At 41.4% G+C, this 20282-nt stretch overlaps 1 pseudogene; it reads left to right on the top strand.

Annotated features, from left to right (window-relative positions):
• Nucleotides 1-18565: 18565 nt before the first annotated feature.
• On the top strand, nucleotides 18566-20040 carry LOC128567186 (keratin, type I cytoskeletal 18-like; annotated as a pseudogene).
• Nucleotides 20041-20282: the final 242 nt, after the last annotated feature.

The following is a 20282-nucleotide window of genomic DNA, read 5'->3' as shown; positions in this document are numbered from 1 at the left end:
GAGAGGGTATCCCTTGAGACCAGGGGATCAAGACCAGCCTGGTTAATATAATGAGATCCCCATCTCTACAAAAAAAATTTTTTTTTTTTTTTTTTGTAGAGACAGAGTCTCACTTTATGGCCCTCGGTAGAGTGCCGTGGCCTCACACAGCTCACAGCAACCTCCAACTCCTGGGCTTAAGCGATTCTCTTGCCTCAGCCTCCCGAGCAGCCGGGACTACAGGCGCCCGCCACAACGCCCGGCTATTTTTTGGTTGCAGTTCGGCTGGGGCCGGGTTTGAACCCACCACCCTGGGTATATGGGGCCGGCGCCTAACCGACTGAGCCACAGGAGCCGCCCTCTACAAAAAAATTTTAAAAATTAGACAGGCATGGTGCCTATAGTCTTAGCTACTCAGGAGGCTGAGGCTGGAGGATCACTCGAACCTAGGAGCTCACAGCTATAGTGAACTATGATTGCACCACCACATTCTAGCGTGAGCAACAGAACAAGACCTTATCTCAAAAACTAGAAGAAGATAGAACATAAACCAACATTTAGAATGTTTGCTCCTATAATGCAAAAATCAAATACTCGAGGCAGGCCCTCTTCTCAGCATGTTCCTTTGCCATACCCCCGCCTTCTGCTATTGTAACTGTGAGTATTCCCAACTAGACTCTGGGCTTAGTGAGTGTAGACATAGTTTCTGTACCCATCATGTTTATAGTTATCTGTCTGGAGTCTAGCAATGTTCCTGGCACTCGTGGCCATTCACAATGGCCTGCAGTTACAGTGCTTACTAAGATGCCAGTAACAGTTCGAAGCACTCAATTCATTTAATTTTCACAACATGGCTTTGAGGTACATACCATTATTGTTGCCATTTCAAAGAGAGACTACTGAGACATCAAGAAAGCAAGGAACGTTACTGAAAGTTACACGTCAGAGTAAGAATTTGAACGCAGGCATTCTGGAGCAAGAATTTGAGTGCAGACATCCTTGACTTAAGTCACTATAGTGCAGGGGTTCTCAACCCCTGTGGGGGGGGTTAATACAGTTCCTGTGGGTTGCAACCCACAGGTTGAGAACTGCTGCTATAGTGCCTTTTAATAAACATGCTCAAATTCATCAGGTACGGGATATAATTCAATATTTATCAGATCAACTAAAATAAAAGGAATACAACCTCTTGTTGGAGAGGTTCTGGGAAAACAAGCACACTAATCCATTCCTCGGAGCACAGTGACTTAGTAGAATGCTTGAAGGGAGCAGTCAGTCTACACAGGCAATAGTAGTAGAACTGTTCATTCCTTTGATCTACAACTTCTTTTTTTCCTTTTTTAGTAATGTACTACCTGTAAGGGAATAATTAAAAATGAGAAAAGTCATTTGAGTAATGATATTTATAACTGTACCATTTATAAGGAAAACTTGAGTACAACATACAAATAACCAGATTCAAAGACTGATTTTGCAAAATATGTGGTAAAACAATGTTTAAAATGACAACTTTGTGATCTATAATTATGTATTGAAAAGTGCATATGAAATAAAACTAAGTGGGAAAAGAGCCAAATATGTGCAGAAGCATTAAAAGTATATATCTTTACAATGATGAAAATCAAGAGATGTACATAAATAGCTGCACTAATACAATAACCTCTTTGTGCTCTTTTTCATAATTTTTTAATGTGTATTAACAGAGACAGTAATGTACATCATCCTTTACTGGGGCTGAATTTATGAGGCAAGTTCTACAAAGGATATTTCTTCTAAGAACTAGGTCTGGACTCTGATATATGCATGTCTGAGCTTGAGTTTAGGATGGGTAGAGCAGCTCTTTCAACTCTGCTCCCAGGTATAGAGAATTGAAAGAGAGTTAAATTAAAGCCCTTTACACTAAAAATTGTTTTTTTTCATAAAGCGAGCCATTCATATTTAATAAGTATGTAATTAGTTAGCTATTATCTATAAATGATCAGTTCTCAACTCTAGCTCTAAATCAGAATCCTATGAAATATTTTCAAACTATGATATTCCCATGGAATATTTTCAAATAGACATCATATATGTAAGCTCTAATTCAGTCCTTCTAAATCAGAATCCCCAGGGATGTGACTTAAGCATTTAAGCATCTATTTTGAGTAAAGACTCTAAGGGAGTTCTGATAAACAGCTAGGTTTGAGAACAATTGCAATGGTACTTGAGCAACACACACACAAATATATATGTACATAAATGCATATTTATATGTATGTACACACACTCACATACAGAGGGTGCAGCGTCCAAAAAAGTATACACAGTTGAAGAAAGAAAAAACTGTATTGGGTGGCACCTGTGGGTCAGTGGGTAAGGTGCCAGCCCCACATACCAAGGGCAATGGGTTCAAACCGGCCCCGGCCAAACTGCAACAAAAAAATAACTGGGCGTTGTGGCAGGCACCTATAGTCCCAGCTACTCGGGAGGCTGAGGCAAGAGAATCGCTTAAGCCCAGGAGTTAGAGGTTGCTGTGAGCTGTGACTCCATGGCACTCTACCGACAGTGATAAAGTGAGATGCGGTCTCTAAAAAATAATAAAAGAAAAAAACTGTATTAAAATTATAATACTCAATGTATATCAATAATAAAAGATGAATTCAAGTCACATTGTGAACTTCATGTAATTGCAGAAGTAAAATATGACTTGACTACAAATTTAATACAGTTTTTTGCTTTCTTGAAATATGTGTGCATTTTTTGGCAACTTCTGTATATATATTCATAAAACTAATCAGTGTGCATGTTTTTCCATACCCTCATTAGCAATGTATCTAAACCTTTAGCTTTTAGCTACTTTGATAGGTAGGAAGTATTATCTCCCAGCTGATGTACTTATTAAACATAGTCATTAAAAATCATCATTATGGTGCATACTTTTTTAAAAAGCAGTGGGAAAACAGTAGCAAAAAGTAGAAACAATCTAAATATTCATCGTTTTCAGACTGGTCAAATAAAGTTGTACTTCTATACAATGGAAAACTATGCTACTGTCAAAAAGGATGAAGTGAAACTGTACCTAAAACTAGGAAACATCACAGAGATATATTGTTAAAAGTTAAATGTGAGGTACAGATACAGATACATTCCCAAGCCTGTGGCTCAGTGAGTAGGGCGCCTGCCCCATATGCCGAGGGTGGTGGGTTCAAACCCAGCCCCGGCCAAACTGCAACAAAAAAATAGCCGGGCGTTGTGGCGGGCGCCTGTAGTCCCAGCTGCTCGGGAGGCTGAGGCAGGAGAATCGCGTAAGCCCGAGAGTTAGAGGTTGCTGTGAGCCGTGTGACGCCACGGCACTCTACTGAGGGCGGTACAGTGAGACTCTGTATCTACAAAAAAAAAAAAAAAAAGGAAAGAAAGAGCAACACAACACAGAGCAGTGTTTCCATTATGGTTCAATTATGCCCTTCCCTGCCCTCCCCACCCAACTCCCTGCTTGTAAATTCATAGAGTGTCTGGAAGAAGACACCAGAAACTGGTAATGGTAGTTGCCTCTGGCTATGGAACTAGGTTGTTTGGGGTCACAGTGATTCGGTAAAAGTATAGATTAACTTTTCATTATATACCCTATATTTATTTGTTCTAAAATAATAAAATATGAACACTTACATACAAATGGAATTCCAATCTACTGAAATTTCATCTATTATTATTGCTAAATTATCTGAATGTCAACCCAGATCTGCATTTGACAGTCACTACAAATCTTTTGTGGGCCTCAACAACTTTACTGCTTAGTTTCCAGGGCTGTTGTGTTGATCTTTCTTCCAGTATTCAGCTCTTAATTAGTTGTGTATCTTATTTCCTTAGGAATGTATGTATTCTTATATCTTGAAGCATTCTCATTTCAGCTACCTGGGAGGTATAATCCAGGGTATAATCCGTTTCACCTGGAGCTTCCCAGTGGCACAGTTAGGAAGAGGACTTTGTTCTCCTTCCACTGACCTAAAGAAGTCAGAGAGATACCTAAGTCAAACACCTACCCAAGAATCCAGTACACACAGCACCATCTTTCCTTGTAGTCTCATCCTCCTGGAGGTTTCTTTTTTTTTGTAGAGACAGAGTCTCACTTTATGGCCCTCGGTAGAGTGCCTGGCATCACACAGCTCACAGCAACCTCCAACTCCTGGGCTTACGCGATTCTCTTGCCCGAGCCTCCCGAGCAGCTGGGACTACAGGCGCCCGCCACAACACCCGGCTATTTTTGTTGTTGTTGTTGCAGTTCGGCTGGGGCCAGGTTTGAACCCGCCACCCTCGGTATATGGGGCCGGCGCCCTACCGACTGAGCCACAGGTGCCGCCCCCCTGGAGGTTTCTTTTAACAACAAGAATTTCTTCTACCAGGCTTCTCTAATCCTAACAAGTTCAAAATTTCTGTGCAATGGAATTTCTTTATTGAACAGTAAAGTCTTGAGGATTTATAATGAATTTCCTGCTAAAGATTCCCTGGAAAAAAATTTAAAAGAGTATTTTAAATACAATTTTAACGTGTTTCCTTTAAAAAATATTGGTCTATTGTTTTGCTGTATGTAACACTGGCTGTAAACATTCAAATACCTATACATGGCTTGCTTATAATTTTCATTCTTGGAGGCAGTATGTCTCAGCCTGAGGTTACCACAAAATCATCACTGCCATAAGGGAACTGAAGGGGTTGACTAGTTTCTTCTTCCACTATGGTATTCTGGAACTTCTAGAAAGGCATTTTCTCCCAAGGCAATCGTTTCCATTGCTTAATGGTGTGCACTGTTAGAACATAGCTTGCCATTAAAAAATAAAAACAAAAACTTTCTGTCTTCTATAATTTCTTCCCTCTTATTTGCCCTCTATTAGGGAAAAAATTGATATAATACTGGTAGGAAACAGATGAACATTCACAATGGATAACTAAAGAGAATTTGATAAAAGGCCTGTTTACAAAGATAGGTCTTTTCCCCTTAAGATCGGGAAGAAGGCAAGGATGTCTATTTTGTATGTAACATTGTATTGAAGGTTCTAGCCAATGCAGTAAGGCAAGAAAAAGAAATAAAAAGTGTCCATATAGGAAAGGCAGAAATAAAAATGTCCTTATGATTTCTTTTCTTTTCTTTCTTTCTTTTCTTTTTTTTTTTCTGAATGTTTCATTCTGTCACCCAGGCTGAAGTATAGTGATCAAAGCTCATTGCAACCTCCCACTCCTGGGCCCAGATGATTCTCCTGGCTCAGCCTCTGAGTACCCAGGACTATAGCCACACACCACCATCCCTGGCTTTTTTTTTTTTTTAATTTTTATAGACATGAGATTGGTCCTGAACTTTGGGCCTCACGCAATCCTCTTGCCTTGGCCTCCCAAAGTGCTGGGATAACAGGCATGTGCCATATGCCTGGCCCAAAGATTTTCTTATTTCTTATAGTAAGAGTGTGCTGCTAATGATTTTTTTTCAACTTTCAGTATTTGTATTTCTGAAAATTTTCATCATCCTGCCTTTATTTTTGAAAAAATTTTTTCTTTCAAAAAATTCAAGGTTGACAGGTTTTGTCCCCCATACAGTACTTTTAAGACACTATACTGCCCTTTCACTAGTATTGTTTCTAACAAGAAATGTCCTGGCATCCTTACCTATCTTCATTCCTCTACATGTAACATGTCTGATTCCTTTTAATTTTTTCCTTTACCACTGGTTTCAAACAGTTTATGATATGTCTTGGTGTAGTTTTCTCCAAATGTCTTATATTTGGGTTTCCTCAGCTTCTTGGATCTGTGGGCTTATAGTTCTTCTGAAACTTGAAAAAAATTCAGCCATTGTTTCTTCAAATATTTTTCTGTCCACTCCTTTTCTTTTTCTTTTTGTTTTTTTTTTCTTTCTTTTTTTTTTTTTTTTTTGAGTGCTGTCCTGTCACAGCTCACAGCAACCTCCAGCTCCTGGGCCTAGGCAACTCTCTTGCCTCAGCCTCCCGAGTAGCTGGGACTACAGGCTCCTGCCACAATGCCCAGCTATTTTTTATTGCAGTTTGGCCAGAGCCAGGTTTGAACCCTCCACCCTCGGTATATGGGGCCAGCGCCCTACTCACTGAGCCACAGGCACCGCCTCTCCACTCCTTTTCTTTTTCATGAATTTCACTTACATGCACTTTAGGCTTCTTAAAGTTGTACCATCTGTCATATTTTTTAAATTATCTTTTCTCTCTTTGTTTAATTTTGGGTAGCTTTTATCACTATGTCTTTAAGTTCACTAATCTTTCCTAATAGCTGATTAGATATCACATCAATAGATATTAATCACATCTATTGTACTTTTCATCTCACACATTGTACGTTCAATCTTTAAAAGTTCATTGAGCTTTTTATATAGCTTCCATGTCTCTATTTAAGATTTTAATTGTTGAGGTATCATTTTAATATCTTTGTTCAATAATTCTATAATCTACCCTGTTTCCCCAAAAATAAGACAGTGTCTTATTTTAAGGTGTTTTAAGGTGCATCTCCCAAAGATGCACTAGGTCTTATTTTCAGGGGATGTCTTATCTTTCCTGTAAGTAGGTCTTATTTTTGGAGGATGTCTTATTTTCGGGGAAACAGGGTATGTCAGTTCTGGGTTGGTTTTGATTGATTTATCATCCCACAATGAGTTTTAATATCTTGCTGCCTACTAATTTTTTTTTTTTTTTAAGACAGAGTCACCCTCAGTAGACTGCTGTGGTGTCACAGCTCACAGCAATCACAAACCCCTGGGCTTAAGCAAGTCTCTTGCCTCGGCTCCCTTGTAGCTAGGACTACAGGCACCTGCCACAACACCCAGCTATTTTTTGTTTTTGTTTGTTTGCTTGCTTGCTTTAGCAGGTTGGGCTGGGTTTGAACCCAACAGCACCAGTGCATGTGGCCAGTTCCCTAATTGCTGAGCTATGGGCGATGAGCCTACTAATTTTTTATTAGATTCCAGATATTGAAAATAATAATGATATGAGAACAAACTATAGACACACACTCACACATATACACACCCCTATGCAATTTCTTTATACAATGGGAAACATTCCCTAATTATTAGTTTTTATCAGCCCATTCTCTAGGATATTAGAATATTCTATAATCCAGGGTTCTTTTGTGGTTCTTATATATTGAGTTCTAAATCATGTATTATTATATGTAGTTTCTTATTTCTAATAATGCTGAAGGCATTGAGTTAGAGTTGATGAAATCAAAAGCCCCATTTTAAAACCAGTATAGAGTAGCAAATGGGATGAGATTTTATTTTATTTATTTATTTATTCATTCATTCATTTATTTATTTATTTGAGACAGAGTCTCACTATGTCACCCTTGGTAGTGGTGTCACGGATCACAGCAACCTCAAACTCTTGGGCTTAAGCAGTTCTCTGGCTTCGGCCTCCCAAGTAGCTTGGACTACAGGTGCCCACCACAACACCCAGCTATTTTTGTTGTGGTGGTGGTGGTGGTACTTGTCATTGTTGTTTGGTAGGCCTGGGCAGGGTTCGAAACTGCCAGCCCCAGTGGCAGCGCCCTAGCTGCTGAGTTACAGGCACCGAGCCTGGGATGAGATTTTAGATTCCTTTCTGTTCTCTGTGGTTGATGAATGACCTGGATGAGACCAACTGTTTATCCTTTAGAGAAATCTGACTGTTCTATTTATTGATTTTTTTTTGACATGTATCCACATGATTTTCTGGAAGTATATACTGTACTTTCTTATCACATTAGGTTAATAAAATTATGATTTTTTTGTATTTTTGTATGGCCACCAGTAACTAGTAAGTAGTTTTTAAGGACAATTTCCAATAAACCTAAACATTCTGATCTTCAGTTTTCTTTTTCTTTTTTTTAAGAGACAGAGCCTCACTTTGTTCGGTAGAGTGCTGTGGTGTCACAGATGACAGGAACCTCCAGCTCTTGGGCTTAGGCAATTCTCTTGCCTCACCCTCCGGAGTAGCTGGGACTACAAGTGCCCGCCACAATGCCCGGCTATTTTTTTGTTGCAGTTTGGCCAGGGCTGGGTTTGAACCCACCACCCTAGGTATATGGGGCTGGTGCCCTACTCACTGAGCCACAGGCACCGCCCTGATCTTCAGTTTTCTTATGGGTAATAAGGAGAATAAAACTTAGCTATTAGGCAGTGCCTGTTCAAACCCGGCCCCGGCCAAAAACTGCAAAAACCAACCAACAAACAAACAAAAAAACTTAGCTATCAAAAATGGTGTGAGGACTAAATGAGATAGCATGTTAGAACTTCCTGGAATAACGTCTGGCATATAGAAGGTGAATATCTATTGATATTAACTTCATCCATTTTAAAATTTATAACAAGTCTACTTTCACAGTTGAAAATTTTACATGATTTTTTTCTCCTTGAATCTATATTTCCATCCCACTGTCTCCACAGATTTTAACATAATAGAGAATATTCTTATGCTTAAAGATGGTGAGCTCCTCTATTTTGTGGTTGGGCAGGGATGCTATGAAACTTTGAGTCAATGTTTTTTTAACTATGGTCCTTTTGCTCTGGTTACTGCTTTAAGTTAATCTAACCCTTAAGAACTTTTAGATTGCATGGTACCTGGTACATCTTTTCTGATGCTAGTCTTAGCTCCAAAAATGAAGGTGCCCACCATTTGGCCACATGCCTTCTGGTGAGCAGACCAGACATTAGTTTAGAGCAGTGGTTCTCAAAGTGAGGTCTCCAGATGAGCATCATGGCAATCTCCTTGGGAATTTCTTCAAAATGCAAGATTTCAAGCCCTATTCCAGATATACTAGGTCAGAAAGTATGAGGGAAGAACCCCATAATCCATGGTTTTAAAAGCCCGCCAGGTGATTCTGATGTATTATAAAGATTGAGAATTTCTGCCAGGTGCAGTGGCTCATACCTATAATCCTAGCACTCTGGGAGGCCAAGGCAGGTGGATTGCCTGACCTCAGGAATTTGAGACCAGCCTGAACAAGAACAAGACTCTGACTCTAAAAATAGCTGGGTGTTGTGGCAGGTGCCTGTAGTCCTGGCTACTTGGCTGAGATCAGGGGGTCACTTGAGCCCAAGACTTTGAGGTTGCTGTAAGTTATGATGCCATAGCACTCTACAGAAGTTGACAAAGCGAGACTCTGTCTCAAAGGAAAAAAAAAGATTGAGAATTTCTGTTGGAACAGTAAATGAAGGAAGAAGCTGACTATCTCCTAATACCCAGAACAACTTCAACAAGAGGCTAATAAGTATGTGGAAGGAAAAGTGAAAAGTTCAGATGGAAATGAGCAGGTGTGTATGTCTGGCTGATAATAGTACCAAGTAGGGACCACCTGTGGCTGCTCACGCCTGTGATCTAGCACTCTGGAAGGCTGAGGCAGTTGGATTGCTTCAGCTCAGGAATTCAAAACCAACCTGAGCAAGAGTGAGATCCTGTCTCTAAAAATAGCCAGGAGGTGTGGCGGGCACCTGTAGTCCCAGTTACTCAGGAGGCTGAGGCAGGAAAATCACTTGAACCCAGGAGTTTGAGGTTGCCATAGCACTCTACTGAGGGTGACAAAGTGAGACTCTATCTCAAAAAAAAAAAAAAAAAAAAAAAAAAGATAGGGCTTGGAGCAAAAGAGATACCCTTAAAAGGCAATAGAAGAAAATGTTGGGTTGAACATATAGGGTCAGAGAAAGAAGACACAAAGTCCTGGGGATAAGTGGTCTCTCTCTCTCTCTCTCTCTCTCTTTCTCTCCTCTTCAAGAACCCAAAAGGTAAAGCTTTCCCTCACCCGAGGACCAGAATAAGGGTATGACTAAAGTACCTGTAGTCTTTTCCTTGGTAGTGTAGGCGCTTACTCTTCTTCAAAGAATTTTGAAAATCTGTGTTCTTTATAATGCATTTTTAAGTTGATATTTAAAGTTTTCATCATAATTTTGAAGTACTGAAAGGGACATAATTTCCAGCATATTATAAATAAATCTATTTCATAACTCTTTTAAGTTTTTTCAATGATATCTAAATACCAGAATCTCTTGATATTCACTTCATCCATTTTAAATTCATAACGAGCTCTACTTTCACAGTTGAAAATTTTATACGATGTTTTTTCTCCTTGAACTTATATTTCCATCCCACTTTCTCCACAGATTTTAATCTAATAGAGTATATTCTTATCCTTAAAGTCTTATATTGATTACCCTATCAGTATTCTACAAAAATATATAAATACATATGTAAACTGAAGTTTTGAAAATTTCCTGTGTCCACAAAGGTCTAAATGTTGAAAAGTATTATATGTGTATATGCGTGTGTGTGTGTGTGTATTGAACCACTAAAACAATTATTAGGAGTGCACAAGTAAGCAAAATAGCCTATTTTATTATAAATGTTAATAATTGTATTAAATCTCAAACCTAAAATTTTTATCAGAATTAACTCTCTCTTTCTCCCTCTCTCTCTCTTTTTTTTTTGACACAAGATTTCACTGTTGCTTAGGCTGCATTGTACTGACTGTTCATAGGCACAATCACAGCACACTGCATAGCATCCTGGCCTCAGTGATCTTCCTGCCTCAGCCTCCCACATAGTTAGGACTACAGGTGGATGTCACCAGGCCCAGATCAGGACTTCATCGCTTAATGAAATTGATTGAGGAGCTATTTATAGACGTTGATTAAAAGAATTGTTATAATGTTCCTTTGTTGCTTGCAGGCTTTAACACTTTAGCGGGATCTGTAAATTTAAATCTTAAAGTTGTACGTCTGTAAGAGTTAAAATGTCTTTCTTTTATAAAGTAGAAATATGAAGAAGCAAATGAAACTTCCAACTGTAGAAGCATCTCAGATCAATTTTAGGGAAAAATTTCATATGAAACTTGAGGATCTAGAAATCAATTTTCTAAAGACAATCTATGCTCATGCATCCCTTGGAAAGTCTTCATACACCTCCAAGTGTACCTTGATTTGAATACCCCTTTGTATGAACAGGGCTCTGGGCTGGAAGCCAGAAGATCTAGGTTTGCTTTGAGTTTTGCTTCTGTCACATTAGCTGTGGAACTTAGTGCAAAAGGGGAAGGAATCAATCTACTGTGTCCCAGGCACTGAGTAGGTGATTTCCCATTTTATTCTTCCAATTCACATTGCATCTATATCAGAAAGGTGTGACAACCACTCACCCCATTTTTCAATGAAAAATGAAACTGAGGGTCAGGAACCTAATGCCATACAATCAGGTAATAATGGATCCAGGATTCAATCCCAGCTCAGACTCTTGACCTCATGCTGCAATCACTCGGTAACAATTCTCCCTGAACAAGTCATTTTCCCACTGTGTACCTCCATTCACTTACCTATGAAATTGAAGCAGATCAGCTAGAAGAATCCTAACATCACCTCCAGATTTGTCATCCTATAAGTCTATATGTGGTAGAGGCCAGGTCTAGATGTGAAAAGGGGCTTCCCAGACATTCACTTCCCAAGGAGTTTGTATACAATATAGAAGAGATCCAGAAATTCATTAGACTTAGTAGTGATTCTGGCAGAATCTAAGTTGTATTAAAGTTTTAAAGGCTTGATCTGGCATCCAATCCAGGCAGAATTACATGAGAACAGATCTCAAAGAAAATGACTGTGCATCTAATAATTAGACACCCAAAAGGGAATGAAGAAGAAAAAAAAACAGCAAGAAAATACATGTAGCCCTATTTAGGTTCAATGAAATCTATCCATGAAAATGTATTTCCATTTTTCTATTTCTTAGAATCAATTAATTAATTAATTAGTTAATTTCTGAGATAGAATCTCACTCTGTTGCCCTGGGTAGAGTGCCCTGGCATCATAACTCAGAGCAAACTCAACCGCTTGGGCTTGAGCAATCCTCTTGCCTCAGCCTCCCTAGTAGCTGAGACTCCAGGTCTGTGCTACCAGGCGTGGCTAGTTTATCTATTTTTAGTAGAGATGGGATCTTGCTCTTGCTCAGGATGATCTTGAAGTCCTGAGCTCAAGTAATCCATCTGCCTTGGCCTCCCAGAGTGCTAGGATTACAGGCATAAGCCACAGCACCTGGCCTAACTAATTAAATTTTTAGAGACAGGGCCTCACTATGTTACCGAGACTGGATCAGAATATATGTTCATGTTCACAGGCATGATCATGGTATACTACAGCTCAAACTCCTGGGCTCAAGTGATCCTCATGTCTTAGCCTCCCAACTATCTGGGACTCTATTTTTCTCCTTTATAGAGTAAGATCTGCCAAATACCTGGTGTAATCATAAGACCTATAAAGTGCTTCATTCTAAAGTCGGTTAGAAATTACAGTGAGGCTGGGCAAGGTGGCTCATGCTTGTAATCCTAGCAGTATGGGAGGCCGAGGCTGGTGGATCACTTGAACTCAGGAGTTCAAGGCCAGGCTGAGCAAGAGTGATACCCCATCTCTAGTAAAAACAGCTTGTGTTGTAGCAGATACCTATAGTCCCACTTAGGTGGCTGAGGAGGCTGAGGCAAGGGGATTGCTTGAGCCCAAGAGTTTGAGGTTGCTGAGAGCTATGATGCCATGGCACTCTACTCAGAGTGAGATTCTGTCTCAAAAAACAAAGAAGTAGAAAGTACAGTGAAATAGTAATTAACCCTACATTATATTTTAGAATATATGGATGATAAAAATATCATAGGGATTTGCATCTTTTTACTGTACATGTATTGCATAACATCTTCCCCAAATAGTCTACATTTACTATTTTAACTTCATTGCTACAACTTACTCCTAACTTGTTTCTTAACTGCTTGCAACACTGCTCTAAAAATTCACTGAGATTGTTTTCTCTAAGGGCATTAAACTGCCTCTTCATTGATAAACTCTGTAGCATTATAAGAATTTTTGTTCTCTAGGAGCTTGCTGCTTCATTTGATGTGACTGATTTATTTTCTTTCTGCAATAATGTCCAGCTTCAACTGATCCAACATTAACCTCATCACATTTTCCTCATCTAACTATGAGCACTCCTTTCTCTGTTTTTGGGACATTCCTCCTCCAAACACCCATTTTATGTGGCCATTGTTAAAAGTTTTGTTCTTAGTCTTGTCTCTTTTTAGTCTAGATATTCAACATTCTCATCCTCCGGGGAAGGCTTCAGTCATCTCTGTTGATGACTCACAGATACACGTTTCAACTTTGCACTCCAGAGACAAAGTACTACAAAATTTCCAACTGCTTTCTAGATGTCCTCAGGCCTTCAAATTCAACATGTCCCAAATCAAATTGGTCATGCTCCTGAATTTCCTACCTCAGTAACAGAACGAGCATATTTTCAGTCACCCAGACCAGAAATCTTATTGCCTTTGACTTTGCCTAGTATGTTTCTAGGTGCAACTAAGGAAAAAAATGTATAAAGGACTTGAAAAGAGTTATGCTTGCTTCAAGGACAGGGAGGTAGGGAAAAGCTGGGAATTCACTGCTAATTCATGAGTGTTCTGAAGGGAAAGGCAACCATTAAGAAATGTGCTGTGCAGGTCCTGTTGACAAATGCCTCCAGTGGGTTTCTCTTTTGTTTCTCCTTTTCTGGCCACGCTGCTCTAATTCAGTACCTTGTGTCTTTTGTCCTGGATTAGTGTAATAGCTTCCTAAATGTAAGGCCTGGGATTGGTTTTCAAAATCTACTCATACAAATCGAGATGAGAGAGATGTGAGCAAGCAGTAGAACACAGAAAAGGGTGAAGAGAGTGGAAAGCAGGTGGCTGACAACTAGGGAAACACGAGGCAACAGTGTGGAGTGGACCTCGACAAAGTTAGCGCATCTTGGGTCATGCTGTACAATCTATAAGAAAGGTGCTAGGGCTTGGCACCCGTAGCACAGTGGTTACGGCACCAGGCACATGCACCGAGGGTGGCGAGTTCAAACTCAGACCAGGCCAGCTAAACAACAACTGCAACAACAACAACAACAACAAAAATAGCCGGGCATTGTGGTGGGCACCTGGAGTCCCAGCTACTTGGGAGGCTGAGGCGAGAGAATCACTTAAGCCCAAGAGTTTGAGGTTGCTGTGAGCTGTGATGTCATAGACCTCTACCGAGGCCAACAAAGTGAGATTCTGTGTCCAAAAAAAAAAAAAAGAAAGAAAGATAAAGAAAGGTGATAGGACCTCTCTGGTTTGAGGGTATCACAAAGTTGGACACCCTTTTTCTGCCTTCTGTTCTTGCAACATTACATTAAAAGAAATAGAGACAAAATGGAGTTTATTCGAGAGAGCGATCGAGATAGCAAAGGGCCCCACAGTTATTTCTCATGTGGAATTATGAATTAACTGGAGACATCTAACTTAGAAAAGATACAAGAGGGCTGGTAGTTGACATGATATATGTAAGGTACTATATTGTGGAAATCACTTACAAACTTTGTGACAGAGTTGTGCTAAGATAGAATGCATTCATTTCAACAGATACGTATTGTTGTATGCCTGCTGTGTGGATTGTATCGCTGTGTAGGCCCCGGGGATACCTGATATGCAAGACAGTATCTATCTTCATCAAACTTGAGTTCTGGTCTGGCATACAATAAGAAAATAAACAAATAAATAAGTAATGTAGTTTCAAAAGTAATGGGATCAATTTCCATAGGAGAAAATAACATATTTGATGCTAGGAGTATCTGAGCCTAGCTTTGATGACCACTTGAAAGGAAGTTTTTTTTTTTGTTTTTTTTTGTAGAGACAGAGTCTCACTTTATGGCCCTCGGTAGAGTGCCGTGGCGTCACACAGCTCACAGCAACCTCCAACTCCTGGGCTTAAGCGATTCTCTTGCCTCAGCCTCCCGAGCAGCTGGGACTACAGCCGGCCACCACAACGCCCGGCTATTTTTTGGTTGCAGTTTGGTCGGGGCCGGGTTTGAACCCGCCACCTTCAGTATATGGGGCCGGCGCCTTACCGACTGAGCCACAGGCGCCACCCCGAAAGGGAAGTTTTAAAAGAGATTTAGGCATTGGATGGGTATTGGATTAGATGTCCTTTAAGGACACTTCATTTCCCAGATTTTATGGTTTTTGCCTTTTTTACTATCATCTACCATATTAGGACTTCCTCACAGATACCCTAAGGCTTAGAAACTCCAAATTCCTTGCTATTCCAGGAACAAGGCCTGCACTGAGGTTAGTGACTCAATAGTGACTCAGTAGTGAATATTTCTCTATGTGGTTCCCTTGCCTAGAATATCTTTCTCTCACTTCTCTGCCTCCACAAATCCTACTTGTCCAAAAAGATGCAATTCAATTATGAACTTTTTAATTGCCTCCTGGATATTATTAAAATATGCTCTTTCCCTTTCTGGGCCCAGTGGCACTTAAGCTTGTATCACTATTAAAGCACTTAATGTATTCTACTTGCATCGGAATTTATTATTTCTTACCTGCTTCCCTACTAGCTTCTGATTTTCTTGAGGGTAGGAACTATTTTCTTTCTTATTTTATAATCCTCCATAGTGCAGATCTCCTAGTATAGAGGATGTTGCACCAAGAAGATATTCAACACGTAAATGAAAGTTGAAGGGTGTAAACAGCAGCCAGAGTGCGGATATTCAGGCCACATTTATTGAAAGGAGCCAGCAACCTGCCTAGGCAGGGCAAATGCACCCGGGAGCAGTTAGAGACCCTTTTTATATGGGGAATAGGGGTTGGGCAAATTCTTCAGCTCTCCTGGAAGGCTTTGGTGAGTTAGGTTCTTTGTTGAGAATTTCTGGGGGGTGAGGGAGTGGGGCTAATTAGGTCCTTTGCGTCCCTTGTCTTGGAAAAAAGGGAGGAGGAGAAAGGGGGAGCGTTCGTATGGGGCTGCATTAAGTCCCCATAACAAATGTCACACCAGACAATGAATTTACTTTTTATTTTCTGAACTGAATTAGAACCACTGCTGGAATGAGAAAGAGAATAACCCATTGCTATTGGTTTAATTAAGAACTTTCTGGGCGGCGCCTGTGGCTCAGTCAGTAGGGCGCTGGCCCCATATACAGAGGGTGGCAGGTTCAAACCCGGCCAAACTGCAACAACAACAACAACAAAATAGCCAGGTGTTGTGGTGGGCACCTGTAATCCCAGCTACTCGGGAGGCTGAGGCAAGAGAATCGCCTAAGCCCAAGAGCTGGAGGTTGCTGTGAGCTGTGATGTCACAGTACTCTACCGAGGGCAACAAAGTGAGACTCCGTCTCGAAAAAAAAAAAAAAAGAACTTTCTCTGCCAATCTCTATTGTATCTCTCTCCATTTACTTGCTGTGTGACCCTCAGCAAGTTGCCTAACATCTTCATACTTCAGTTTCTTCATCTGTGCAGTGGTAATAATACTTACCTCATGGTACCTACTTATGAAGTACCTACTTCATAGGATTGTTGCAAATACTAAGTGCAATCAATAATCTAGGTCAAGTGCCTAGTGCAGTACCTGCCACATAATTAATCCTCACAGAATATTAGCAACTATTATAATTAATCTTGGGCACTCCTGCCCTCCCATAGTTTTGTGGCTTAGAGATATGGTTTAAGGATACGAAAAAATAAAAATTTTTGAACAGAAATAACAAAGAAGGCAGATTGATCTTGTATAAAGTAGTTTCTATAATCCTATCAAAGATAACTTGAGATACAAGATTAAGAGCCTCTACTTGTATTGAATTTGAAAACAGCACAGTAAAAACACTAAATGTACATATTCTGTAAGTGATGGGAATTTGAGATAAAACAAATGGTTCAGAGAGGTACAGTGACTTGGCCAAAGCCACATAGTTAGGGGGCACAATGGGGAGACCAACTTTAACTTCCCAGGTCTGCCTGACTCTTTAGGCACTGCTCTCTCCACTGTACTTGGCTGTTTTCCAGTTGCGTGGCTGAGACCAGCAAAGACTAGAGATGCAGTTACTCCAAAGCCTTACAAGCTCTGAGGCTTTACTGCAAGCACAATATAGGCAGCAAGCCTAATTTCAGACTTTCGGGCTGCAGCTGCTGATAATCTTCCAGCTTTAGAGAACTGATTCACAGGCTCAGGCAGGCTGGGGCCTGCAGATGAAGGTTATCTGGGGTCCATCTGTGAAGGACTAAGGACATGGCAAAGGCAGAGAACCTGAGGCCTGTCTGATGTCCATTTAACTTGGACAAAAAAGAGAATGTTGCCTGATTCTGTACCTGTGTGTCAGGAAGACTAACTCAGGAATGGATCCAGACTTACCCCAAATGTCAAAGCCAAGCAAAAGGGCTTTCAAGCTATGTTTGGAGCAAGAAGCAAAATTCAGAAAAGGACAGCCCCTCACTCCTTTGCTCTTTCAGAAGTGTGTAATGTTAAGAATTGAAAATGAAGCACCATTACTCAAATATCAAGCAAGGGAATGGTTCACCTGGAAAAGTTAGAATGAATAAAAGAAATTGAAGCTGGGTTGAGAGAGGAGACAGTAAAAGCACAGGTTGTTCTTTTTCCTGAGTCTTGGGCTCGAAAGAAGTCCTATGTACCAAAGGACTGCCTAGTCAATGTTTATGTTTAATACATTACATTTATATAGGGATTCTCTGTTACAAAAAGTTTCAGTGGGGCTCGGCACCCATAGCACAGTGGTTATGGCTCCAGCCACACATACCAAGGCTGGCGGGTTCAAATCCGGCCCGGACCAGCTAAACAATGACAACTGCAACCGAAAAACAGTCAGGCATTGTGGCATCTGGACCTATAGTCCCAGCTACTCAGGAGGCTGAGGCAAGAGAATCACTTAAGCCCAAGAGTTTGAGGTTGCGGTGGGCTGTGACATCATGGCACTCTACCGAGGGCAACATTGTGAGACTCTATCTCAAAAAAAAAAAGTTTCAATGGTTAGCAAATTCAATTTAATAAACATTAATTGAGCTTTTCTCACATACAAAGAGCAGCCACTGGTCCCCTGCTTGAAGGGGGTGATATGCCCTCTAAACCTGTTTTTTTCTAAACAGAAATTAAGCACACCCTGCTTCTCACTTTAGGTTATGGAGGGCTCTTCCTATACCTCTGCCATGTGTCAGGAAAGGGTCAAGCTGTGAACCATATGAAGCATCTTCCTGAAAGTCAGTGTGACGGAGTATGTGTGAGGGAGTATGCACTTTTATATTAAAACAAACAGCTATTTTGTGGAGTAGAGGACAAATGCTGCCCTGTCAGGCTGCTTTGGGGCTTTGTTAAGGGCAGGTGACAGCGCCATAGGGTAGATTTTCAGTGGTAAAATTTGAAAAGTATTAAATCTTAACTTGGATGCTTGGACTAATGCATTAATTTTAGGCACATTAAAACTTCATCAGGCCAGGTGCAGTGGCACATAACTATAGTCCCAGCTACTTGGGAGCTGAGGCATGGAGGTGACATGAGGCCAGGAACTATGGGCTATTATGTACCAAGCCAATTGGCTGCACCAAGTTTGGCATCAGTATGGTGACCTCTCAGGAGTGGGGGACCACCAGGTTGCCTGAGGAGGGGTGAACTGGCCCAGGTTGGAAATAGAGCAGGTCAAAATTTTCATACTGATCAGGAGTGGAATTGTGCGTGTGAATAGCCACTGAGCTTCAGCCTGGGCAGTGTAGCAAGACCTGTCTCTAAAAACCAAAAACAGCCCCAGTTCTCCCGAGTCTAGTCCTCTCCTCTTCAGACATCATGTCCTTCACTACTCCTTCCACCACCTTCTCCAGCAATTACCGGTCCCTGGGCTCAGTCCAGGTGCCCAGTTATAGTGTCCAGCCCACCAGCAATGCAGTCAGCATCTATGCAGGACCAGGGGCTCAGGCTCCCAGATCTCCATGTCCTGCTCCACCAGCTTCCAGGGTGGCTGGGGGTCTGGGGGCCTGGCCATGGGGATGGCCGGGGGTCTGGCAGGAATAGGGGGCATCCGGACTGAGAAGGAGACCATGCAAGAACTGAACAACCTCCTGGCATCCTACCTGGACAGGCTCCATGTATTTGGAATGTGTACCTGGACAGAGTGAGGAACCTGGAGACTGATAATCGTAGGCTGGAGAGCAAAATCTGGGAACACCTGGAGAAGAAGGGGCCCCAGGTCAGAGACTGGGCACAGTACTTCAAGACTATCGAGGACCTGAGGGCTCAGACCTTTGCAAATTCTGTGGACAATGCCCGCATCGTTCTGCAGATTAACAATGCCTGTCTTGCTGCTGATGACTTTAGAGTCAAGTATAAGACAGAGCTGGCCATGCGCCAGTCTGTGGAGAGCGACATCCATGGGCTTGGCAAGGTCATTGATGACTGCAGATTAACAATGCCTGTCTTGCTGCTGATGACTTTAGAGTCAAGTATAAGACAGAGCTGGCCATGCGCCAGTCTGTGGAGAGCGACATCCATGGGCTTGGCAAGGTCATTGATGACATCAATGCCACTTGGCTGCAGCTGAAGACAGAAATCAAAGCTCTCACGGAGGAGCTGCTCTTCATGAAGAAGAACCACGAGGAGGAAGTAAAAGTCCTACAAGCCCAGATTGCCAGCTCTGGGTTGACTGTGGAGGGAGATGCTCCCAAATCCCAGGACCTGAGCAAGATCATAGCAGACATGTGGGCCCAGTATGACGAGCTGGCTCGGAATAACCAAGAAGACCTGGCCAAGACCTGGTCCAGCAGATTGTGGAGAGCACCTCAGGGGTCACCTCACAGTTTGCTGAGGTTGGAGCTGCTAAGACAGTGATCACAGAGCTGATGTGTACAATCCAGTCCTTGGAGACCTAACTGGACTCCATGACAAATCAGAAGTTCAGGTTGGAGGACAGCCTGAGGGAGGTGGAGGCCCGCTACGCCATGCAGATGGAGCAACTCAATGGGGTCCTGCTGCATTTGGAGTTAGAGCTGGCACAGACCCGGGCAGAGGGGCAGTGCCAGGCCCAGGAGTAAGAGGCACTGGGGAACATCAAGGTCAAGCTACAAGCTGAGATCGCCACCTACAGCTGCCTGCTGGAAGATGGGAAGGACTTCAACCTTGGTGATGCCCTGGACAGCAGCAACTCCATGCAAACCATCCAAAAGACCACCATCTGCAGGATAGTGGACGGCAAAGTGGTGTCTGAGACCAACGACACCAAAGTTCTAAGACACTGAGGCAGTAAGTGCAGCATGCCCTTATACCAATAAACAGTTCAGAGGTCACTGGAGAAAAAAAACAAAAAAACCCAATTTCATTAATTCAGGCTGCACGTATTTGGAATGTGTAATAAGTACTATAGTCTACGTATAGTTATAATATAAAAATGATGGTGAAATGTTTTACTTTTTCAGTTTCATAGTAATGATTTAAGTACTCCAGAAAACTTTAAAAAACCCTTCAAACACAATATAAGCAG

The sequence above is a fragment of the Nycticebus coucang genome, chromosome 16 (genome assembly GCF_027406575.1).
Source record: "Nycticebus coucang isolate mNycCou1 chromosome 16, mNycCou1.pri, whole genome shotgun sequence".
NCBI lineage: Eukaryota > Metazoa > Chordata > Mammalia > Primates > Lorisidae > Nycticebus > Nycticebus coucang.
This window is presented reverse-complemented; position numbering and strand designations above follow the sequence as displayed.